The 26,176-nt window shown below is 45.7% G+C and overlaps 1 protein-coding gene and 1 long non-coding RNA gene across 4 annotated transcripts in view; one reads left to right on the top strand and one right to left on the bottom strand.

Annotated features, from left to right (window-relative positions):
* tbx1 (T-box transcription factor 1) overlaps positions 1-1,753 on the bottom strand; it is a 46,533-nt gene extending 44,780 nt beyond the window's left edge. Inside the window, exon 1 of one of the 3 annotated variants that reach the window (XM_055655422.1) lies at positions 1,630-1,753. The gene's annotated coding sequence lies outside the window, so the exon portion shown is untranslated. The remainder of the gene's footprint in view (positions 1-1,629) is intronic. The other 2 variants (XM_055655423.1, XM_055655427.1) reach the window with 2 other exon arrangements.
* On the top strand, positions 1,693-7,594 carry LOC129709221 (uncharacterized). Its single transcript, XR_008725481.1, has 3 exons — positions 1,693-1,817; positions 6,289-6,443; positions 7,121-7,594. It is a non-coding gene; the product is annotated as an uncharacterized LOC129709221 (long non-coding RNA).
* Positions 7,595-26,176: the final 18,582 nt, after the last annotated feature.

Genomic DNA, 26,176 nt, shown 5'->3' with positions numbered 1-26,176 from the left:
AGCGAAGGAAATAGGCAACGTTTCGGGACGAAACGTTGCCTATTTCCTTCGCTCCATAGATGCTGCCTCACCCGCTGAGTTACTCCAGCATTTTTGTGTCTATCTGCAACTGACCTCACCCGGCAAATCGTCCCTTTCAGGGTCATCTCACCTGCCAAACCGGCACTTTACACACTGCCGTCGCTCGACCTGCCTTGACTGCTGAAGGCGGTGGCAGAGATGTTTTAAGGTTTACCTTCAAACTCACAGCCGAGTCAGAACACAGACTCAACTCCCCCCCCCCCCCCCCCCCCCCCCCCCTTATGACGGCTGGGTGGCGCAGCGGGTAGAGTCGCTGCCACAAGTCGCCAGAGACCCGGGTTCGATCCTGACTACTAGCGCTTGTCTGGATAGAGTTTGCACCGTTCTCTCCCTGATCTCCCCCTGATCTTCCGGTTTCCTCCCACACTCCAAAGACGTGCAGAGGTTTGTAAGATTAATTGTAATTGTAAATTGGTATTGGAAATCTGAGTTGGATGATCATTGATCATATTGTATTCGCAGGCTCGAAGGGCCGAATGGCCTCTACTCCTGCACCTAATTTTCTATGCTCAATGTTTCTATCTCCCGCTGATCTTCAGTTTGCCTTAAAAAATCCAAATAGGAGGTTTGTAAATAAAAAAATTAGCAGAGTGTGTGTGTGTGTGTGTGTGTGTGTGTGTGTGTGTGTGTGTGTGTGTGTGTGTGTGTGTGTGTGTGTGTGTGTGTGTGTGTGTGTGTGTGTGTGTGTGTGTGTGTGTGTGTGTGTGTGTGTGTGTGTAGGATAGTGTTAAATATGCGATGGTAGCTGGGTCGGCGCCGAAGGGCCTGTTTCCGCGTTGTATCTCTAAACGACACTAAAACTAAATCTGTCAACCCGGCGCTTTACAGACCACAGTCTCTCTACCTGCCTCGGTTGTCGACGGCGACTTTGCAGAGATTTTGTAAAGTTTATCCTCGAACTTACAGCGGAGTGGGAGCAGAAACTGACAAACGCCGACCCCGCTCTCTGCCAGTAAACATACCCAGACCCGAAACGTCACCCATTCCTTCTCTCCAGAGATCCCTCTGAGTTTCTCCAGCTTTTTTGTGTCTATCTTCCCCTTAATTATCTTCACGTGAAAAATGATCATTCAGCGGAGGGCGAGAGTCGGGGTTGAGGGGGGGGGGGGGGGGGGGGGGGGGACAGGTTAACCCCCCCCCTCCCCCCCCCCCCCCTCCCGGAGTGAACTTAAAACACCGCGACTGACTACGTGACCTGAGTGTAAAAGTTTCAGGTCGATCTGTGTGATGGCTTACTATCGCTTACTTTTTACTTCTTTTCCCCTCCCCCCCCCCCCCTCCCCCCTCCTCTCCCCCCCCCCCCCCCCCCACCCCCCCCCCCCCCACCCCCACCACCACCCCCCCCCCCTTGACAACTGCGATGACACGACGCTCCCCACCCACGCTGTTCCTAATGTCAAGTTGAGCCTTTCCCCAGCCCGACCTACCGTGCACGATATCACCGCATCAGCGGGCACCGAGTCTCAGGAGATATCCAGCCGCCTTGAAATGACAACTCCAGTTTTTACCGCTGGATAAAGAACAAAAATCTCCCGATGTGATACTTACGCGGTAACAACTTGAAAGGCGCGTCGTTCTTCCTTTACAAGAAGGAGTCGTTTCGTTTTCGATCGGCAGAAGCTCGGTGTCACCCTCTGTGTGTGTGTGTGTGTGTGTGGGTGTGTGTGTGTGTGTGTTTTTCACGCCATTCCGGAGTGTCCCTTCACGTTGGACGTCCCGCAAACTTCCATGTTCGGGTAAGATAGTCCGGGTTAGTCAGCCGGGGGTCCAGGTGCCGAATGCGGACGCCTTCCCTCCCTCTCCACCCCCCCCCCCCCCTCCCTCCCTCCCTCCCTGCCCCTCCCCTCCCCTCACACACACACACACACACACACACACACACACACACATCACACTTCTAAACTTTGAGAATTAAGTGACCAAATTCAACCTCGCGAGTATTTTCCCATCGCCGAGTCGACAAGTTACATTCACAACAACCAAAAAAATAGTTACTTATTTATTCCGGGACACTTTCAACTTTCAATGCGTTTCCCGCAGTGTTTGTAACGTCCTTTAAATACAAACTAATTACAAATTACAAATTCATTACTTGTTAATGACAAGATTACAAACACGAAAATGTCCATTTTCCTTTGCAATTTGCCCTCCCTGTTTGCAAGTTTTGAAAGTACAGTGTACAGATCCGCCTACGTTTTCTCCCCCCAGACCGAGCGAGGCATTTGAGGTTACATTATCTACAGACCTCGTCACATTTTCTTTAGCCCCGGTTGCTATTTGTTTGCTCCTTCTTCTCGGAGGCGGATAGTCACCCCCCCCCCCCCCCCCCCCCCCTCTGAAACCTCGGTGTCCACGTTAGTATCTGCCTGTGTGTAAAATGCTGACAAATACAGCTAGCGTCAAACTCTGAGCCGCACAGCCGAGACCGCCTCCAGAACCCTGATGGGCGGAAGCATTTAATAGCGAAGACAAGCCGGATTAGTACACGGATTGTGTGCAACGCTGGTGCCCCAGAATGAGCCGTGCAGGAAAGGAACTGCAGACGCTGGTTCAAACAGAAAAACAGACACAAAATCAATAGACAATAGACAATAGGTGCAGGAGTAGAGGCCATTTGGCCCTTCGAGCCAGCACCGCCATTCAATGTGATCACGGCTGATCATCCCCAATCAGTACCCCGTTCCTGCCTTCTCCCCATATCCCCTTACTCCACTATCTGTAAGAGCCCTATCTAGCTCTCTCTTGAACCGGCCTCTGAGGCAGAGAATTCCACAGACTCGCCACTCTCTGTGAGAAAAAGTGTTTACTCGTCTCCGTTCTAAATGGCTTACCCCTTATTCTTAAACTGTGGCCCCTGGTTCTGGACTCCCCCAACATCGGGAACATGTTTCCTGTCTCTAGCGCGTCCAAACCCTTTACAATCTTATATGTTTCAATGCTGGGGTAACTCAGCGGGTCAAGCAGCATCTCTGGAGAGAAGGAATGGGTGACTTTTTTCAGACTGGTTTGGCCACATTTGAGAATTCTCACTCGAACCTGTGATTTTTAGAATTAAAAAAAAAAATCTGGCTGGAAGCCCCGTAAAATCAGACGGCACAGGAACAGAATTTGGTCTCGAGTCTACTCCGCCATTCAATCACAGCTGATCTATCTTTTCCCTCTCTTCCCCATTCTCCTGCCTTCTCCCCGTAGCGTCTGACATCCTTTGCTTCCAAAACAGTGGGCAAGAAAATGATAGAATGAGCGAGGAAAAATATATATTTTAAAACAATATTGTGAAATATCTAGTCAATACACGCAGCACTGGCCACGGGTGATATTCGCATCAAGGAAGACAACTGATTGTGAACTTTTGCTAGGAGATTTCCCCGTGTATATTCCCTTCCCTTCACAAGCAGCGCCCGAGATGTCTCGCAGCGAATCCCAACGGAGGCAGTTATAAGCTCACAGCAAGGGAATATCTACAGTTTTAACCCTGTGTGTGTGTGTGTGTTGTGTGTGTGTGTGTGTGTGTGTGTGTGTGTGTGCGTGTGTGTGTGTGTGTGTGTGTGTGTGTGTGTGTGTCTGTGTGTGTGTGTGTGTGTGTGTGTGTGTGTGTGTGTGTGTGTGTGTGTGCGTGTGTGTGTGTGTGTGTGTGTGTGTGTGTGTGTGTGTGTGTGTGTGTGTGTGTGTGTGTGTGTGTGTGTGTGTGTGTGCGTGTGTGTGTGTGTGTGTGTGTATGTGTGTGTGTGTATGTGTGTGTGTGTATGTGTGAGTGTGTGTGTGTGTGTGTGTGTGTGTGTGTGTGTGTGTGTGTGTGTGTGTGTGTGTGTGTGTGTGTGTGTGTGTGTGTGGGTGTGTGTGTGTGTGTATGTGTGTGTGTGTGTGTATGTGTGTGTGCCTGTGTGTGTGTTATGTGGGTGCGTGAGTGTGTGTGCGAGTGTGTGTGTGTGTGTGTGTGTGTGTGTGTGTGTGTGTGTGTGTGTGTGTGTGCGCACGCGGGCGTGTGTGTGTGTGTGTGTGTGTGTGTGTGTGTGTGTGTGTGTGTGTGTGTGTGTGTGTGTGTGTGTGTGTGTGTGTGAGAATGAGAGCAGTTGAATGGAAGGTGAGAGGGAGAAGCTGATATTACACAATGTCACAATTCAGAAGGATATATAATTAACTCCTCATTATGAAGTATGAATTGGTGCAGATTTTAAGATATCGAATTGCCTCATAATATTGACACATTTACAAGACACTTGAACAGGTTCGTGCATAGTAGAAATAAAGAACTGCAGAAGCTGGTAGATAGCAAAGATAGACACAAGGTGGTGGAGTAACAGCGGGTCAGGCAGCATCTCCGGAGAGGAAGGATAGGTGACGTTTCGGGACGGGACCCTTCTTCAGACACAGACTCCCTGGAATGGGACGTTTTAGAAGGATTCGGGCCAAATTGGGCTACCTTAGGTGGTGTGTCTTGGTCGGCATGGACGGGTTGGGCTGAAGGGCCTGCTTCCATTATATGTGACTCTAACACTATGCTAAGAGATTTTTAGACATGTACATGGATATTCAGGGGATGCAGGGAAAATCAGTAGTGCAGCCGAATGAGATGTGTATATCTTGGCATCGTGTACAGCACGGACTTTGTGGGCCGAAGGGCATGTTCCGGAGCCGCACTGCTCCGTGTTTTGTGTGCTATCGCTCCTCGCCTCCCGCTGAAACCCGCCGCGTTGCTGTATAGAGTTCCATGCATCTATCTGCACGGTGTATTTCCGAAATAACGTTAGTGTAGGCGTGTTACTTTGGGGAATCAGGAAGGGCGATTTCCAAAACGAACTTAACCCTACAAGGTCCAAAATATGCATCATTTGTCCTGACACTAAATACATTATGCCAGATGTACGGCGGTCAAAGACTACCTGATAGCAATCTAACACGTGTGGAAATGAACGAGAGACAGCGCTGACAGGTAGGGCAGGTGGGCGTTTCCTCGCCTCTCTCACCAAGGGAGAGAGGGTGCAAGGGGCGGGAGGTGGAGAGCAGTCTTTACAAAAAAAAACCCCATAGAAACATAGACAATAGGTGCAGGAGTAGGCCATTCGGCCCTTCGAGCCAGCGCCGCCATTCAATATGATCATGGCTGATCATCCAACTCAGTATCCCGTTCCTGCCTTCCCTCCATACCCCCTGATCCCTTTAGCCACAAGGGCCACATCTAACTCCCTCTTAAATATAGCCAATGAACTGTGTGGCCTCAACTACCTTCTGTGGCAGAGAATTCCACATACTCACCACTCTGTGTGAATTTTTTTTCTCATCTCGGTCCTAAAATACTTCCCCATTATCCTTAAACTGGCCCTTCGAGCCAGCACCGGCATTCGATGTGATCCTGGCTGATCATCCCCAATCAGTACCCCGTTCCTGCCTTCTCCCCATATCCCCTGACTTCGCTCTTTTCAAGAGCCCTATCTAGTCAAGTCAAGTCAAGTCAAGTTTATTTGTCACATACGCATACGAGATGTGCAGTGAAATGAAAGTGGCAATGCTCGCGGACTTTTGCGCAAAAGACAAACAACAAAACAACCAAACAAATTATAAACACAATCATAACACACATATTCTTTTACATAATAAATAAGGGAAGGAAAAACGTTCTGTAGAGTTAGTCCCTGGTGAGATAGGCGTTTACAGTCCGAATTGCCTCTGGGAAGAAACTCCTTCTCAACCTCTCCGTTCTCACCGCATGGCAACGGAGGCGTTTGCCTGACCGTAGCAGCTGGAACAGTCCGTTGCAGGGGTGGAAGGGGTCTCCCATGATTTTATTTGCTCTGGAGTTGCACCTCCTGTTGTATAGTTCCTGCAGGGGGGTGAGTGAAGTTCCCATAGTGCGTTCGGCCGAACGCACTACTCTCTGCAGAGAGCTCTAGCTCTCTCTTGAAAGCATCCAGAGAACCTGCTTCCACCACCCTCTGAGGCAGAGAATTCCACAGACTAAACACTCTCTGTGAGAAAAAGTGTTTCCTCATCTCCGTTCTAAATGGCTCACTGTTTATTCTTAAACTATGTGGCCCCTGGTTCTGGACTCCCCCAACATGCCTTGATTGCACTCAAGACTTAGGGCTTTCATTTATGTGCACTAATATATATATATTTTTTAATATTGCACGTTTATTTGTTGTGTTATCTATCAGCCCTGTGTTAATGCTGCTGCAAGTAAGAATTTAATCGTTCCCTTTTCTGTAGAGATGACAATTTAATCACTGTTGACTCTTTGTGGAAAAGTCAATGACTAAGAGGACATGAAGTGAGAGGAGCAACGTTTAAAGGGGATGTGCCGGGCAGGGTGGCCACTCGCACCCCGGCCACTCCCTCCTCTCCCCTCTCCCATCGGTCAAAAGGTACAGAAGTGTGAAAACGCACACACATCTCCAGAATCAGGGACTGAACCATCGTACCACAACCAGAGAGCGGTCCTGAACTACTATCTACCTCATTGGTGACCCATGGGCTAAACTTGATCGGACTTTCCCTTGCACTAAACCGTATTCACGTTATTCCCTGTATCCGAACACTGTAAACGGCTCGACTATGATCATGTGTTGTCTTTCTGCGGACTGACAAAAGCTTTTCACTGCTCCTCGGCACACGTGACAATAAACTAAACTGAACTGAGCTGGGAAATACATTTATTATTCCTCTATCTGGGGCCAAAGTATTGAAGAATTTTACTTTAGGGAAACTGCAGGGGATTTAGATCGCGCACTTGACACGTCAATACGTCATCGCTTCCATTCACACGTTCTCATTATATCTAATCGCAATATAAATATATATTCAGGGGCTGTTCGCCTCGTACAATCATGTTTTGTTTAAAGGCAGACTAGTATCGTTACCGCTTGTGTGTGTGTGTGTGTGTGTGTGTGTGTGTGTGTGTGTGTGTGTGTCTGTGGGGAGGGGGGGAGGGGGTGAGGCTCGGATTAATTTGCAAAATCCCCGTGTGTTGTCAACATTCAGTTTTGACTAATTGCCGCTCACTCCGCTTCCGCGCTGAATTATTCTTATTGTCGCCCCATAGATGCTGCTGCACCCGCTGAGTTTCTCCAGCATTTTTGTCTACCTTCAACTAAGAGACCTCCCACGTTTAACTGGAAGGATTCGCCAATATAGAAAATAACATGGAAAGTCATCCGTGTTTCCCCACCCTCGGCCGATGCCCCTGTCGTTAGACAAAACAGGATGGTGCCGCGGCGCGCTGGGATTAATTTAACATCACCGCACCAACAATGTAGAAGGCGTTCGGGGCCCGTGTACATAAGGTGGCAAATATTTGCCATGTTTCAGACACATTCCACTCCGCCCCCGACACAACTCGCAAACTTCCATCTCCTTTTAACACACCAAACCAAACCAACATCCGCGGGGAGAGAAATATTCAGATCAAAAACGTCAGCCAGTGAAATATAAGTCAAGAATGTTTTATTACCATATGTCCCAGATAGAACAATGACCTGTCGCAGTATAGCAGAATATGTAATCATAGTACACTGTAAACAATATTATAAACGAGAAAAAAGTTCAATGTGTGTATACATACACTCACTCATCGATACATGGGGTAACCTGTTGGGCCGAAGGGCCTGTTTCCGCACTGTATCACTATGACTCTATGACACACACACACACACACACACACACACACACACACACACACACACACACACACACACACACACACACACACACACACACACACATATATATATATATATATATATATGTATGTGTGTCATAGAGTCATAGAGTGATACAGTGTGGAAACAGGCCCTTCGGCCCAACTCGCCCACACCGGCCAAAAATGTCCCAGCTACACTAGTCCCACCTGCCTGCGCTTGGTCCATATCCCTCCAAACCTGTCCTATCCATGTACCTGTCTAACTGTTTCTTAAACGATTGGATAGTCCCAGCCTCAACTACCTCCTCTGGCAGCTCGTTCCATACACACACCCCACCCTTTGTGTGAAAAAGTTACCCCTCGGATTCCTATTAAATCTTCTCCCCTTCACCTTGAACCTATGTCCTCTGGTCCTCGATTTCCCTACTCTGGGCAAGAGAGTCTGTGCGTCTACCCGATCTATTCCTCTGAAGAACCTGTTCTTGTGTAGGAAGGAACTGCAGATGCTGGCTGAAACCGAAGATAGACACAACATGCTGGCTGGAGTAACTCAGTGGGACGGGCAGCGTCTCTGGGGGAGAAATAATTGGCGATGTTCCGAGTCGAGACCCTTCTTCCGACTGAGAGTCAGTGGGAAAGAGAAACGAGAGATATAGACGGTGATTGTTAGTTGTGGGTGGAATAACTCAGTGGGACAGGCAGCATCAGTGGAGCGAAGGAATGGGTGACGTTTCGGGTCGAGACCCTTCTTCAGAGACCCTTCTTCCGAAGGAGGGTCTCGTCCCGAAAGAGCCTGAAGAAGGGTCTCGACAAGAAACGTCACCCACCCCTTCTCTCCAGAGATGCTGCCTGTCCCGCTGAGTTACTCCAGCATTTTTATGTCTCTTCTGTTAAAAACATATCTCCTCTCATGTTTTACACCAATTCAATGAGTGGACCCCCCCCCCTCTCTGTCGCCCCTCAGTAACAGACTAGTTCTTGAAGAGTCTCGACCCGAAACGTCACAAATTCCTTATCTCTCCAGAGATGCTGCCTGTCCCGCTGAGTTACTCCAGCTTTTTGTGTCTTTCCTCAGTTTAAACCAGCATCTGCAAGTCCTTCCGATCTTGTTGATCAAATCGCCCATTTTTTTTATAACTGGCCGATAATTAGCCTGTTATTTTTGACCTCGTCCCGGTAAAAGGGCGAATAACAATACTCGCAAACAGACTGACATCCTGCAGCCAACATTATTATTCACTGCCTGACATTCCTTTTTTTGACGCACCTTTAGTTTTGTTTTCTCTCTGCTGCCCATTGTGTGTCTATTGAAGGTGACTGGGTTTTATACAAAAAAAACCCACCAGCCCATTCTTCGCAGTTGCGTCTCACTTCCTAATTAACAGGTGGGTAGATGGATACACGCGATTTACTGCAGATAGCGCGCCCTATGTGAAGTGTTTGTTGTGTGCGGACATTTTGATAGGCTAATCACCAGTTGTCTAAACTTTTTTTTCCCTTTGCCATTCACGTGTCTACCTTCAGGAATGATTCATGGGCCTCTGGGTTTCCTGGGGGGAACTGATAGTTGAAGCAGATAACGGTCATCTGAAAGGTCGCGGGGTCTAAAACAAACTCCAAACTGATTAAATGGCGTGTGTGTGTTGTGTGTGTGTGTGTGTGTGTGTGTGTGTGTGTGTGTGTGTGTGTGTGTGTGTGTGTGTGTGTGTGTGTGTGTGTGTGTGTGTGTGTTGTGTGTGTGTGTGTGTGTGTGTGTGTGTGTGTGTGTGTGTGTGTGTCTGTGTGTGTGCGTGTGTGTGTGCGTGTGTGTGTGTGTGCGTGAATGTGTGTGTGCCTGTCTGTGTGTGTGTGTGTGCGTGTGTGTGTGTGTGTGTGTGTGTGTGTGTGTGTGTGTGTGTGTGTGTGTGTGTGTGTGTGTGTGTGTGTGTGTGTGTGTGTGTGTGTGTGTGCGTGTGTGTGTGTGTGTTGTGTGTGTGTGTGTGTGTGTGTGTGTGTGTGTGTGTGTGTGTGTGTGTGTGTGTGTGTGTGTGTGTCTATGTGTGTGTGTGTGTATGTGTGCGTGTGTGTGTGTGTGTGGTGTGTGTGTGTGTGTGTGTGTGTGTGTGTGTGTGCGTGCGTGTGTGTGTGTGTGTGTGCGTGTGTGTGTGTGTGTGTGTGTGTGTGTGTGTGTGTGTGTGTGTGTGTGTGTGTGTGTGTGTGGTGTTGTTCACGAGATATATCCAATCTAGCCACACTCAGCACGAGTCCAATATCAGCTCTACAATCGTGGCCGGTTTTTTTTCTTTGCTAAATCAACAGACGTTAGACACTTGGGAGGGGGGGGGGGGGGGGGGGGGGGGGGGGGGGGAAATGCTTCGTTAGAAACAGTCAATCTGTCCTCGCCCGCACCTAGTCCGCTCGCGTAGCAGGTCAGGACGCGACTTCAGTACAAAAGACTGGTGGGGTCCATTAAAGAGACATTCTGCTGGGAAATGGGAGCCGATCCTTTATAGTAATTCACTACATCTTTCAACTTCAAGCCATCTGCAAACATGAAATGGCCACTAGAAAATGCTACTGGTGATCTTGCGATGTTAGGCTTCCCTCCGGATTCTCCAGCGCACTTGAGATCCTTAAATGCTATTTCTTTTTCCCCACATCCTGTCTCAACGAGTGAAATCTGACATTAGTTTTTTTTTTAAATTAAACCAATTACAACAGCAGTCGCCGTGTCTCCACATTGAAATCACCGCGTTCCCTAGCATGATCCCTATTGAATATTTTAATGCTTGTTTCCAATATTACAGTCAACATTTTGTAGGGTTAACTGTGTTGGTATTTGCGCCTCTATGTACATAAAGTATCCAAACAGAAGCATTGCAGGTGAATCCCACATTTTACACGACGGCCGGCTATCTGTAATACAAGTATTGGTTATCTAATGATACACAGGACCGCACCGACTTGTATCTAAATAACAAGCACACTTTGTGAAGGGAGACAAAAGTGCTGGAGAAACTCAGCGGGTGAGGCAGCATCTATGGAGCGAATTAAATATATGATTACTGATAATAAGTATGTATGGGAGAGTGTTGTTAGTGGATATGTGTTGGAGGAAGGTTTATTCTGCTAGTCGTAGACTAAAAAGTTTTACATTCTCCTATTTATTATTTTTTTAAATTTTATTCATTAGAAGTAACATTACAGTGATATATGCCAAAAAAAATAACATAATACATTTCCTGTACCACTTCTTGCTTTAAACTTTAAAAGGAAGGAAAGTAGAGAGAGAGTTAGATAGGATAGTAAGTGCGTGAAAGAGTGACCGAGGGAGACCCGTAGAAACGTAAAACACGAAGTTAATAGTTAAGAAGAAACATAGGAACATTGAAACATAGAAATTAGGTGCAGGAGTAGGCCATTCGGCCCTTCGAGCCTGCACCGCCATTCAATATGATCATGGCTGATCATCCAACTCAGTATCCCGTACCTGCCTTCTCTCCATACCCCCTGATCCCCTTAGCCACAAGGGCCACATCTAACTCCCTCTTAAATATAGCCAATGAACTGTGGCCTCAACTACCCTCTGTGGCAGAGAGTTCCAGAGATTCACCGCTCTCTGTGTGAAAAAAAAAGTTATTCTCATCTCGGTTTTAAAGGATTTCCCCCTTATCCTTAAGCTGTGACCCCTTGTCCTGGACTTCCCCAACATCGGGAACAATCTTCCTGCATCTAGCCTGTCCAACCCCTTAAGAATTTTGTAAGTTTCTATAAGATCCCCTCTCAATCTCCTAAATTCTAGAGCGTATAAACCAAGTCTATCCAGAAAGCCAAAGAACAAGAAATAGAAACATAGTGAAAAGAAGATCCTGAAATCATTTATTTTCAAAGTTATGCTGCACCCTATACTTGTAATAAGTCGATAGATGGAGACCGAATATTTTGGAAATTGTCTGGTTTGCCTGCTAGGAGGAATCTCATGTCTTCCAGGTGTAACATTTCGGACATATTTGAAATCCACATTTTTTTATCGTTGGTGTGGTCCTATTTATTCTAGAGTGAAAAATAAACCTTTGAGATACCGCAGAATAAAACTGCAGCATGGAAGTTGCATACTCTCTAATGCAAGAATAACTTTTCTGGACGTATCTTTTTAAATAAATAAGTAAGTAAGTTTATTGGCCAAGTATTCACATACAAGGAATTTGCCTTGGTGCTCCGCCCACAAGTAACAACATTACATACAGTGACGGTTACGAATGACTCAGAAAACACTAAACATTAATAATAATGAAACATTAATGATAAAACAGGTACGGGATACTGAGTTGGATGAGCAGCCATGATCAGATTGAATGGCGGTGCAGGCTCGAAGGTTCTAAAACACCATTGATCAAGCAGGTGAACCAACAAAATACCAGATCAAAGGGAGGCTATAGATTTTTTTGGCTGTTGAGTAGAGCAACTACTCGTGGATAAAAATTGTTTTTATGTCTGGCTGTGGCAGCTTTGACAGTCCGGAGTCGCCGTAAATTGACAGTTAATTAAAAAAAAAACAGCACTCCTTCTCAAACTTCGACTTTAAAAACGTTGTGAATTTCAACGATGGTTTGCCGAACGGGCCGATACTGCAGAAACAACAGATTTTGGACAGAGAAAAACAACAAACCCGACGGCGAGATTTGTAGATTCTAAAGAGATTGAAACCGGATTTACTGCGCATTTACGTGTAGGAAGGAACTGCAGATGCTGGTTTTCACCGAAGGTTGACACAAGGAATTATACATTTTCATAAATAGTACAAAAGAAGGGTCTCGACCCGAAACGTCACCCATTCCTTCTCTCCAGAGATGCTGCCTGTCCCGCGGAGTTACTGCGCCAATATTTCAGATATTAGACCCCTCTGCTTGGTATAGTTGGCAGCGGCCGTTCTGTGTGTTTTTTTACTGATGAGCATAGACCGTGCAAATACAGTCCAGTAACAACATGGAGAAAATTAAATGGGAAATCCTGCGGCCGAGTTTCCAGTAATTGGTCTCTTTGGAGCATTTATCGATTGGAAGTGATCTGCATTTTAATCTCCAGCTAACACCACAGATCATGTCTACAGTTTATTATCTTTTAATCTCTAAAGGTGCTGCACATCCATTATTTTGCTGCTGGTTTCTCAGTAATCGCAGTCAACTATCTCCTTTACAACAGCTGGGGGAACGGATCCTGGTTTGAAATCTTTCTGTAGACACGGGAGAGATTCAGTGCTGTACAGATAATCCCAACTCTTGATATGTCATTACGGAAATCAAATATTCTTAATAGTTTTAAAATGTTTATGGTTGATATAAATATTCGAATTATATTATAAATATTAAGAATAAATATTAAGAATAAAATATCAATAACAATATAATATTAATTCGTAATATTGAGTATTATAATATTAAGAATAAATATGAATAATAAAGTATTAAGAATTATATTATTAATATATAATATACACACATACAATTAAGTATTATAATATTAAGAATAAATATGAAGAATAAAGTATCAAGAATAATATAAATATTAATATATAATATACACACTTATACAAGTATTATAATATTAAGAATAAATATGAATAATAATATTATAATAATTTATCTAATATAATGTTATAATATTATTCTTAAAAGAAAAAAAATAGAATACATATATATTCCATTTAATTAAGAATATTTTATTTTCTTAAAATATAAAGATTAAAATATTAAGATTCAACTATTAAGTTTAAAATATCGAGAATATATATTTTAAACCATCTTACATTCCAGATGGCAGGCAGTTAAATTATTGCTAAATCACTTTCAGACAGGTGCAGAAAATACATAAATGTGTCTCCCTCTGTAGCTACAAATAAAAGCTAACGTTATTTTTTTAAACTGGTAAATGTTAATCTGTTAAACCATTTTTTTTAAATCAGCTGTTAATATTCTGTCCCAGTTTACCTATGTTTGTTTAATGCCCTGTGATCTGCAGTCAAGTACTTGATTTCATCTCAATTCAAGACACACATGTGTGTGTATACACACATGTATACACACACACACACACATATATATATATATATATATATATATATATATATATATACACACACATATATATATATATACACATATATATATATATACATACACACACACACACATATATATATATAATATATATATATACATATATATGTGTGTGTGTATTTACACACTATATATACAATATATAAATATATATATATATGTGTGTATTTTCCGCTGTTGTTTTCAAACTTAATCAGAAATCCCTCTTGCTGCCTTTTTCAATGCCCCCTATTTTGACATCAGGGACAAAGTTGACCTGAACCTTTCTGTGTTCGTCCTTGCTCTCGGACAGTGAAGCAATCCAGTTAGATCGTTAACTAACTGCAATAATTTCCGAACGAAAGTGTGATTGAAATATAACGCAATAGTGCTACATCGATTATTATCGAATTGTGTCGGCCAGCTAAACGAGCAGCTGACAGGGACACGGACAGGGATGGATTGGACCAGGATGTAGTCGCTGTTCCAGACCGCCCGACTATAGTCGTGTGTTTGTGGATCTGCTATGAATCACTCCACTGCCTCGCCCGGGATAGATACAACCCATTTGCCGGTGCACAAGATGTTCGTGTAAGATGATCCCAACTGGGATTTGGAGACTGGGATTCACTGGGATTCTTTCACGAAAACATTCAGGCCATTTCATTTCTGGTGGAGCTAAATTTATAATCTGTAATGACAAAATAGGTCACATGCCTATATCCAGTCATTAACTCCACGGGAAATCATTTGAACCGCGCCGAGTATTTATTGAAGGAAAGACTAGAAGAACGTTGAGATCTCTGCCTTACCCATTAGTGTAATCCAATCACCATCTTGTCTTTCCCCGCACCTCAGGCTAAATACACCACTCATATGTCCTTGTGTAGGGGGGAACTGCAGATGCTGTCTTACACTGAAGATAGACACAAAAATCTGGAGTAACTCAGCGGGACAGGCAGCATTTCTGGAGTAAAGCAATAGGGAGGTGACGTTTCTTCATGCCGAGAGTCAGGGGGGAAGGGAAACGTGAGATATAGACGGTGATTATAGGGAGGTATAGAGCAAATTAATGAACTATATGCAAAAAAAATTAACGGTGAAAAATAAACCAGTTAGCTGTGAGCTAGGTGAAAACGAGTTATAGACAATGAGACTGAACAAGACGACAGAAGCTAGTAGCAACTTGAGTGGGAGAGGGATGTGGAGACAGCGGTTGCAGGGGTTACTTTAAGTTAGAGAAATCAATATTCATACCGGAGGTAGACACAGAATGCTGGAGTAACTCAGCGGGACAGGCAGCAGCATCTCTGGAGAGAAGGAATGGGTGACGTTTCGGGTCGAGACCCTTCTTCAATATCCACACCGCTGCCAGCATCTATACACGACTCATATGTCCTTAAGTCGCCAGTTCTCCCCTTGTTTACAATCATCGCACAATTTGTTTGAAGGAACTAAAAACCGTTCCAATTCAAAGAAGGTATTGGTTTCAAGAGGTGAGGATTAATAGAGCGCTCTCTCGAAAAACAAAACACTGATGGATCATTCCAGGAATAATGTAAAAGCACTTTTGATAATTACGCGTTGAGATATCCTTGTGCCAAGAATGCCGGCTGTGATTTAAGGCATTAAGAATTCAACCAATAAATCACAACGCGTTGATTTTTTTATTTAGGTATCTCTTGAATTCCATCTCTGCAAGATGATGTGCAACGCCCAGATATCACTTCTGAAATCGTAAACGCATACCGTGCACTGATAGAGTGCTGGATAATGCGGGCACAGGGAAGGGTTTGACTATTAACTGAAGGCGTTGAAATGGTTGAATTTCAACACCTTTTTATAGGCCTGGGAGTTTCTCGGGAGATAGCCAGGCCTTAAATGGGCAAAATCATCTCCGTGTCGGACAGGTGATCGAGGCGGGTTTTGAAGTGGGAAGATTTTAAAAGAAAGATGAGGGGGGAGCAGGAGGGAGGGGGAGGGAGGAGGGGAGGGCGTGAGGGGTGAGGAGGGGAGGGAGGGAAAGAGAGAGGAGATATGAAGAATTGAGTGAAAGGTAGGGGGAAGGTAGAAGGGAGGTAAGGAGTGATGGAGGGAGAGGAAACGGGAGAGGGAGAGAGGAGAGGAGAGAGAGGGGCGAATTGGGATGGGAGAGGGAGGGGAGGGGGGATAGGGGGAGATGGGGGGAGAGAGGCGAGGGGAGGGGGGGGAGAGGGAGGAGAGGGAGGGAGAGGGAGAGGAGAGAGGGGCGAATGGGAGAGGAGGGAGGGGAGAGAGAGAGGGGAGGTGGAGTGGTAGGGGGCAGAGGGAGGGGGAGGGGGGAGAGAGGGGGAGAGGAGAGAGGGGGGAGAGGGGATAATTGGGATGGGAGAAAGAAGGGGAGGGGGAGAGGGGGCGGAGAGGAGAGGGAGGGGGGAGAGGGAGAGGGGAGGGGGGAGGGGGAGAGAGGAGGGGGGAGAGGGGGAATTGGGGGGCGAGAGGGGGAGGGGGACGAGGGAGAGGGGAGAGGAGAGGGAGAGGGGCGAAGTGGGTAGGGGGGGGGAAAGGGGAGAGGGGGGAATATTTTGCATGGCATTCTGGAGGTTAGGGTGGAGTATGGGGTATAAAACAGTGCAGGCGACGGTCGGGTGACTTTAAAGACCCGCATGTGGGCATCGATGACAAGGTCAGCATTTATCGCCCATCAGTAATGTCCCTCGTGAAGGCGGCTGTGTGACCATCGCCGCGCCACCGCCTCTGGTGACTGATGCCCCAATAGTGGTGTTGAGGGTGGGATTACCAACACGATGTGTCCCCTGGCCTGAATTTCTGTCTGGGGTGGGGTGGGTGTGGGTGGGGGGGGGGGGGGGGGGTCTACTTGGGTGGCGGTGCAATGGTCTACAGCAGCGATTAGGATCAGAAACTTGACACATTGGGTGGCGTTGAGAGATGGGTTGGAAACCTGCAAGATCCAATTCCCACACCCATTGAAACTCCGCTCACTGCGCTACCAATCTCCACCCCCCCCCCCCCCCCCCCCCCCCCCCCCCCCTCCCCCCCCCCCTCCCCAACCAGCTGCATCCTCGCACTGTGCTTGTAGACAGGGCAGGTGGGGCCTGTGACACAGCTCGTCCTTGTAAACCCAGCTGTTGTAACCGGCCGGATATTTCCACCAAGTGCTTTCCCTCCCCGTTTCACATTAGCTCCCAGCTACCTCGGTTTGTTTTGTTTTTGTTTTTGCTTTCACGGATGAGTTGGTTGTTCTGGTGTAAATGTTCCATGAGCATCTATCTATCTATCTATCTGTCTGTCTCTCATGATGAGGTTTCTGTGATCGGCCCGTGTAGGAAGCAACTGCAGATGCTGGTTTACACTGAAGACGTTGGGCGAGCCCAGAACCAGGGGCCACACAGTCTTAGAATAAAGGGGAGGTCATTTAAGACTGAGGTGAGAAAAAAACGTTTTCACCCAGAGAGTTGTGAATTTGTGGAATTCCCTGCCACAGAGGGCAGTGGAGGCCAAGTCACTGGATGGATTTAAGAGAGAGTTAGATAGAGCTCTAGGGGCTAGTGGAGTCAAGGGATATGGGGAGAAGGCAGGCACAGGTTATTGATAGGGGCCGATCAGCCATGATCACAATGAATGGCGGTGCTGGTTCGATGGGCCGAATGGCCTCCTCCTGCACATATTTTCTATGGAGGAGGCCATTCGGCCCTCACCGCCATTCATTGTGATCATGGCTGATCATCCCCAAACAATAACCCGTGCCTGCCTTCTCTGGTGAAGAAGAAAGGAAGAGGCGGAGACTGTGGGCTGTGGGAGAGCTGGGGAGGGGAGGAGAGAGAGGGAGAAAGCAGGGACTACCTGAAATTGGATAGAAAATTGGTTGGCAGACAGGAAACATAGAGCAGGGGATTAACGGGTCCCTTTCAGAATGGCACGCAGTGACTAGTGGGGTACCGCAAGGCTCAGTGCTGGGACCGCAGCTATTTACAATATACATCAACGATATGGAAACGTCACCTATTTCCTTCGCTCCACAGATGCTGCCTCACCCGCTGAGTTTCTCCAGCATTTTTATCCACCATCTAATATTTAATGTCGCCCCGAACTCTTCTGTGCGGATATACCTTTATATTTTAAGAGAATTAAATGGTGAGATTCCCCCGCTGTTGATTCTATTGTAGAATCAGCAGGTGTTGGTTGACAAAAAGACACACATTGTAAGTCATTGTTACCCGTTTCCTACACGCAACTAACTCTCAGCGCCTCATAGTTTCCAAAATCAAAGACCCTTATTATACACGATCCCCAAACTAAACCTGTTTATCCACTTTTTACAGAGGTGCTAATTGATGTTGTATAACGTTGTTGTGGATACATCGACGCGACAATATCTGGTATTAAATCGCAAGTACACATGTATGGTTTGGATGGAACCTCTGATGCTGGTTTGAACCGACGATAGATTGACACGGAAAGCTGGAGTGACTCAGTGGGCCAGATAGCATCTCTGGAGAAAAAGAAATATGTGACGTTTCGGCTCGAGACCCTTCTACAGTGTGTGTGGACGGGATATTGACATGGAACTCACAACGGCACAGCACGGGAGCCGGCCATTCGGCCCACAATTAGTGTCACATTTACCGAGGTATAGTGAAAAGCGGTAAGGCTACACATGATTACAATCGAGCCGTCCACAGTGTACAGATACAGGATCAAGGGAATCACGCTCAGTGCAAGATAAAGTCCAGCAAAGTCAGATTAAAGATAGTCAGAGGGGCTCCAATGAGATAGACGGTGGGACAGGGCCGCTCTCTAGTTGATGAGATGACGGTTTCGTTGCCTGATTACAACAGCTGGGAGGAAACTGTCCCTGAATCTGGGGTGTGTGTGCGTTTTCACACTTCTGTACCTCTTGCCTGATGGGAGAGGGGAGAAGAGGGAATGACTGGCCCTTGATGATGTTGCTGGCCTTGTCGAGGCAGCGTGAAGTGTAGATTGTGTGTGAGTGTGTGTGTGTGCGTTTCTTGTGAGCACCGCCGAAGCGTGCAAACGTGAATAAATGTAATATCCGAGACCCTTGTACACTCCGTGGAACGAATTACACACTTCCCCTTAGCAACCGAGTCAGGGATTTTCACAGAGCGTCTCTTAAACTTTCTGTTTGCAATGAAAGCTAACGTCTGTTAGCTTTCATAGCAAAAGGATTTGAGTATAGGAGCAGGGAGGTTCTACTGCAGTTGTACAGGGTCTTGGTGAGACCACACCTGGAGTATTGCGTGCAGTTTTGGTCTCCAAATCTGAGGAAAGACATTCTTGCCATAGAGGGAGTGCAGAGAAGGTTCACCAGACTGATCCCGACTGGGCAGACTTGGTTATACTCTCTAGAATTTAGGAGATTGAGAGGGTGTTATAGAAATGTACAAAATTCTTAAGGGGTGAGCACCGCAGGAAGATTGCGTGCGAACGTGGGGAAGTCCAAAAGGGGTCAATAGGATAAGGGGGAAACCCTTGTACCGAGATCCGTGGAACGAGAGTGGTGAACACACTCTCTGCCCCAGAGGGCAGTTGACCGAGTCCATTGGCTATATTTAAGAGGGAGTTAGATGTCCCTTGTGGCTAAGGGGATCAGGGGGTATGGAGAGAAGGCGGGTACGGGATACTGAGTTGGATGATCAGCCATTATCATATTGAATGGCGGTGCAGGCTCGAAGGGCCGAATGGACTACTCCTGTACCTAATTTCGATGTTTCTATTTTTCTATGTAAACACGCATTGTCGACTGGAAACTGGTCTTCAGGGTCTTAGGGGTTAGGATTGTAAGAAATAATGCCCTTATACATTGTGGAGCCTCGGGACTATAAAATGGATATCTCTATAAATGTATAAGCAAATATATGTTCCACTCTCTGGAGGATCTGGATGATTCAGACGGGCGCTGTTCGCATGGCCACACTTCCTGATTTTGGTTTTAAAATATATAATCCTGATTGATTTAAAATATTTATTTTTTCCAAGTAAACGCGCACACCTCCAGATTCAGGGACAGTTTCTTCCCGGCTGTTATCAGGCAACTGAACCGCCCTCTCACCAACTAACAAGCGGTCCTGACCTCCCATCTACCTCATTGGAGACCCTCGGGCTATCTTTGATCGGACTTTGCTGGACTGTACCTTGCAGTGAACGTTATTCCCTTTATCCTGTAACTGCACACTCTGTACACGTGACAATAAACTAGACTAAACCGAACTGAACTGAACTGACGAGGGCAAATCGAATTCTCGTCTCCTAACAGTTGAGTCGGCTGAAAATGAAACATATAAGATTGTTAAGGGTTTGGACACGCTAGAGGCAGGAAACATCTTCCCGGTGTTGGGGGAGTCCAGAACCAGGGGCCACACACAGTTTAAGAATAAGGAGTAAGCCATTTAGAACGGAGATGAGGAAACACTTTTTCTCACAGAGTGTGGTGAGTCTGTGGAATTATCTGCCTCAGAGGGCGGTGGAGGCCGGTTCTCTGGATGCTTTCAAGAGGGAGCTAGATAGGGCTCTTAAAAATAGCAGAGTCAGGGGATATGGGGAGAAGGCAGGAACGGGGAACTGATTGGGGATGATCAGCCATGATCACATTGAATGGCGGTGCTGGCTCGAAGGGCCGAATGGCCTTCTCCTGTACCTATTGTCTATTGAACAGAAAATGCTGCCTTCACGCAACCTGTCTGACATGCTGACTATTCACAACATGTTTTTGTTTTATTACAGATTTTTGCATTGAAAAAACCCCAGCATTAATTATCTAAAGAAGGGCCTCGACCCGAAGCGTCACCCATTCCTTCTCTCCACAGATGCTGCCCGTCCCGCCGAGCCGCTCCTGCACTTTGTCGTTTAACCATATAACCATATTACAATTACAGCACGGAAACAGGCCATCTCGGCCCTACAAGTCCGTGCCGAACAACATTTTTCCCTTAGTTCCCACCTGCCTGCACTCATACCATAACGCTCCATTCCCTTCTCATCCATATGCCTATCCAATTTATTTTTAAATGATACCAACGAACCTGCCTCCACCACTTCCACTGGAAGCTCTTTCCACACCGCTACCACTCTCTGAGTAAAGAAGTTCCCCCTCATGTTACCCCTAAACTTCTGTCCCTTAATTCTGAAGTCATGTCCTCTTGTTTGAATCTTCCCTACTCTCAAAGGGAAAAGCTTGTCCACATCAACTCTGTCTATCCCTCTCATCATTTTAAAGACCTCTATCAAGTCCCCCCTTAACCTTCTGCGCTCCAGAGAATAAAGACCTAACTTATTCAACCTTTCTCTGTAACTTAGTTGTTGAAACCCAGGCAACATTCTAGTAAATCTCCTCTGTATTCTCTCTATTTTGTTGACATCATTCATATAATTGGGCGTTTAGTACGGAGTTTGCTTTTAAATAAATGATTTTGCTATCTAGTAGGAAAACACAAAATCAGATGCATATTGCCTGAAGAAGGGTCTCGACCCGAAACATCGATAGATGCTTCTCTCCAGAGATGCTGCCTGTCCCGCTGAGTTACTCCAGCATAAGCATAATTTTGGTCTCATTTTAGAAACATAGAAACATAGAAATTAGGTGCAGGAGTAGGCCATTCGGCCCTTCGAGCCTGCACCGCCATTCAATATGATCATGGCTGATCATCCAATTCAGTATCCCGTACCTGCCTTCTCTCCATACCCCCTGATCCCCTTAGCCACAAGGGCCACATCTAACTCCCTCTTAAATATAGCCAATGAACTGGCCTCAACTACCCTCTGTGGTAGAGAGTTCCAGAGATTCACCACTCTCTGTGTGAAATGTTTTTCTCATCTCGGTTTTAAAGGATTTCCCCCTTATCCTTTTCGAAGTGCAATATTCACACACCTCCCCGCCCGGCCAACAAACTGGTGAGTCCGATGCACCGACAAACCTCAGACACAATTCACATGAATATTTTTAATACTTACTATTTCTGCTATAATTTTAATCGAAACGGTAGTTGCGGGGGAGGGATTTGGGGGGGGGGGGGGGGGGGGGGGGAGTGGTGGCACTACTAGCCGCATGTACAGGGTCATGGGAGTCCACATCCCAGGAGCCACATCCGTACCACAATGTTTACCTAACACTGAGGATGAAGGGGAACCACACATCTTGCCATAGACAGGGGAGTACAGAGAAGGTTCACCAGACTGATTCTGGGATGTCCAGGACAAGGATGGTGAAGAAAGACTCCAGCATTTTCGTCTCTCTTCGGTGTACTAAACCAGTGTGGGAATTTGAGTATAGATTGAGGGGGGTGCTACTAGAAGTTGTACGGGGTCTCTTAAGGGGTTGGACACCTGGAGTATCGCGTAAGATTTTTGATGTCTCCTAATCTGAGGAACAGGGCATTCTTGCCATTTAAGGATAAGAGGGAAGTCTTTTAAGACCGAGATGAGAAGAACTTTTGTCAGGACAGATGAGTGAACGACTGGATGGACTCGGCTCTGTACTCGCTAGAATTTAGAAGATTGAGGGGGGATCTTCTAGAAACTTACAAAGTTCTTAAGGGGTTGGACAGGCTAGATGCAGGAAGATTGTTCCCAGTGTTGGGGAAGTCCAGAACAAGGGGTCACAGTTTAAGGATAAGGGGGAAATCTTTTAAGACCGAGATGAGAAAAACATTTTTCACACAGAGAGTGGCGAATCTGTGGAACTCTCTGCCACAGAGGGTAGTTGAGGCCAGTTCATTGGCTATATTTAAGAGGGAGTTAGATGTGGCCCTTGTGTCACACGCGCACACACACGCACACACACGCACACGCACACACGCACACACACACTGGTGTTTACAGATTCAGATTCAGATTAAATTTTAATTGTCATTGTCAGTGTACAGTACAGTACAGTACAGTACAGTGTACAGAACACTATAGCATTTATTATATACATAATGATCTATAATTATATTATGTTTGTGTGTGTACATATAAACATCATGTAACAATTATTGTAATATATAAGAATGAAACTTCCATGAACGGAATCTGAAGGATTCCGTCGGTTAAGAGCTATCAAGTTGATCAGCCGCGGCGGCGGCAGCGACACATCTGAAATGAATTACACATTGATTGCAGTCGGAGTGAGATAAGAGGCAAAGCGGCGATTACTGCCCCGTGTTCAGGCGCAAGTGCTTCTAGTGGCAGATAGGCAGCGGTGAGAAGATAAATGTATTTTAACCAGTTTATTTGTTTTTTAACCCGGCCCATTGAGTGAAGAGAGGGGACAGAACAGGAGTGTTGGAAATGCACTCGTGTAGATAATCAGGAATAAAACTCCAGCTGAGCTACCCGGAGAGCGGGGAATTAGTCTAATTAGGCTCGAGTCGGTGGCACCGCCGAATGGTAAGTCATCTACAGGATTTTTATCCTTCAATTAATTCTGCAATTCCATATTAATTCCCGGGATGGCGGGACTGAAAGAATGGGTCGACTGGGCTTGTATTCACTGGAATTTTGAAGGATGAGCGGGGATCTTACACAAGAATATATACATTCTTAAGGGATTGGACAGGCTAGATGCTGGAGCAATGTTCCCGATGTTGGGGGAGTCCAGAACCAGGGGTCACACAGTTTAAGAATAAGGGGTCGGCCATTTAGGACTGAGATGAGGACGAAACATTTTCACCCAGAGAGTTGTGAATCTGTGGAATTCTCTGCCACTGAAGTCAGTGGAGGCCGATTCACTGGATGTCTTCAAGAGAGAGTTAGATTTAGCTCTTGGGGCTAAAGGAATCGAGGGATTATAGGGAGAAAGCAGGAACGAGGTACTGATTTTAGATGTTCAACCATGATTATATTGCATGGTGATGCTGATTCGAAGGGCCGAATGGCCTACTCCTGCACCTATTTTTCAATGTTTCTATGTAACATTGCAGATAACTTAAAAAATAATAATCGTGCATGCAATATACAAACTTTCTCTTTAGCGTTTAGCTTGAAGACAGAAGAAGGGTCACCTGCACCTTCTCGCCAGAGATGCTGCCTGACCCGCTGAGTTACTCCAGATTTTTGTGTCTATCTTCGGTTTAAAACTGCATCTGCAGTTCCGTCCTACACAAAATACCCATCAGTCTGAGTAATATTTAATTGTAAACTATAAAAGTCAACTATGGACTGTAATTAATTGGCTTTTATTAATGACATAGCAACATATAAACATAGACAATAGGTGCAGGAGTGGACCATTTGGCCCTTAGAGCTAGCACCGCCCTCCAATATTTTCATGGCTGATCATCCAGAATCAGTACCCCGTTCCTGCCTTTCTCCCCATATCCCTTGATTCCTTTAGTCCTAAGAGCTAAATCTAACTCTCTCTTGAATACATCCAGTGAATCGGCCTTCACTGACTTCTGCGGCAGAGAATTCCACAGATTCACAACTCTCTGGGTGAAAAAGGTTTATCCTCATCTCAGTCCCAAATGGCCGACCCCTTATTCTTAAACAGGAGATTTCCCCCCTCACTAACATTGTGGTTAATAATTGAATTATACATTCATGTTAATGATATACTAGCCACGGGCATTGTGTTGCCATGTCAGCTGCAAGGAAGAATGGCATTGTTCAATTGTTGGTACACATAACAAGTTAAAACCCTTAACTCTTTTGAAATTCGAAAACATTCTCAAGTTGATTCGGTTTATTTGAGCCCCCCGCCCCGCCCCACCCGAATTAGGGGTGATGTGATTCTGCAAATTCGTGACATAACCGCTTAAAAAAAAACCTAGACAATCTAAGTGATACAAATATTCCCCCGGTGTTTGCCGTCGCGAAGTTCTGCCTTTTTAGACCCGGTGTTTGCCGTCGCGAAGTTCTGCCTTTTTAGACTTAAAAACCAATGTGGTATTGGAGTTGGATATATGGATAACGGCCCCTGACCCGAAATTAATTATATATATATATAAAATTTAAAAAACCCAATATAATATGGATTTAGTTTTTTATATATATATTAAACTAAATCCATATTATATTGTTTTTTTTTTTTTATATATGTGTGTATATATATATATATAATAATGTGTGTGTGTATATATATATATATATATACATATATACACACATACACACACACAATACAATTAAAACACACACACATATAATATGGATTTACACATATATATATAATTTAAAAAAAAAACAATATTATATTGATTTTTTTAATATATATATATATAAATTACTAAAGGTTAAACAAAAAAAACTGGAGATACTCAGCGGTTTAAATGCAACATGGAGGAAGGAACCAACGTTACGGGCCGAAAACCCCAAGGGTTTCGGCACGAAACGTTGCCTATTTCCTTCGCTCCATAGATGCTGCTGCACCCGCTGAGTTTCTCCAGCACTTTTGTCTACCTTCGATTTTCCAGCATCTGCAGTTCCTTCTTAAACACTAAAAGATACTCCTACTTTCGACAGCCGCAGTGGGAAGTTTTTCTTGCAAATAATTCATTGACTTGCGCAGAAGGAGTTCAGTGTTTAGTCCAGAAACAGCTACAACATGAACGAATCCAAATCTTGGTGCAGGTGGCAATAATAATCTAAATTTTAACATTAAACGGTTTAAATTTTTTTTTAAACCCGTGCAAACCGCTATAAAAGAAGCACATTCGCTCCAGGTGTGAAACAACCTGTTTAGGTGGTGCTCCACCACCTCTTTCGTTCACCTGTGTTGAGGTGAGTTGTATAATAGATGAAAGAGCGCAGACAGACACCGAATGCTGGAGTAACTCAGCAGATCAGGCAACATCTCTGGAGAGAAGGAATGGGTGACGTTTCTTCTTCAGTCGAGACCTGAAACGTCACCCATTCCTCATCTCTCCAGAGATGCTGCCTGTCCCGCTGAGTTGCTCCAGCTTTTTGTGTCCACCTTCGGTTTGAACCAACATCGGCAGTTCCTTGCTCCACAGATGGAAGAGCGAACTGCTTTCCAGACGCCCATTAAGTCTGAGACTTCGGACAACAGGTGCATCATGTTGGGCTTTTCCTGGGACCGGGATTCAGGGGAAGTCCCGGGCATTCCCGTGGGGACACGGGGCACAGATACACACAGCACCGAAAAAACACACAAACAAACTCGACACAGTCTGAAAACAGCGCAAACAGCGCAGCCAGCGTCCAAAAAAACCCCAGTGTTTCCACATCGTTTTCCCAGCGCCTGCCAAAACATCCTTGGACATTAGATGGCAAATCCCTTCCCCGATATAGGACCACACTTACACGCAGGATTAGCGATGGGGTTTGAATTTAACGATACAGCGCGGAAACAGGCCCTTCGGCCCACCAAGTGCATGCCGACCATCGATCACCCTGCACGGGGTGATGGGTGGTCGGCAGAGAAGGA

The sequence above is a fragment of the Leucoraja erinacea genome, chromosome 25 (assembly GCF_028641065.1).
Source record: "Leucoraja erinacea ecotype New England chromosome 25, Leri_hhj_1, whole genome shotgun sequence".
Taxonomy (NCBI): domain Eukaryota; kingdom Metazoa; phylum Chordata; class Chondrichthyes; order Rajiformes; family Rajidae; genus Leucoraja; species Leucoraja erinaceus.
The sequence above is the reverse complement of the archived record's forward strand: the minus strand, read 5'-3'. Positions and strand labels throughout refer to the sequence as shown.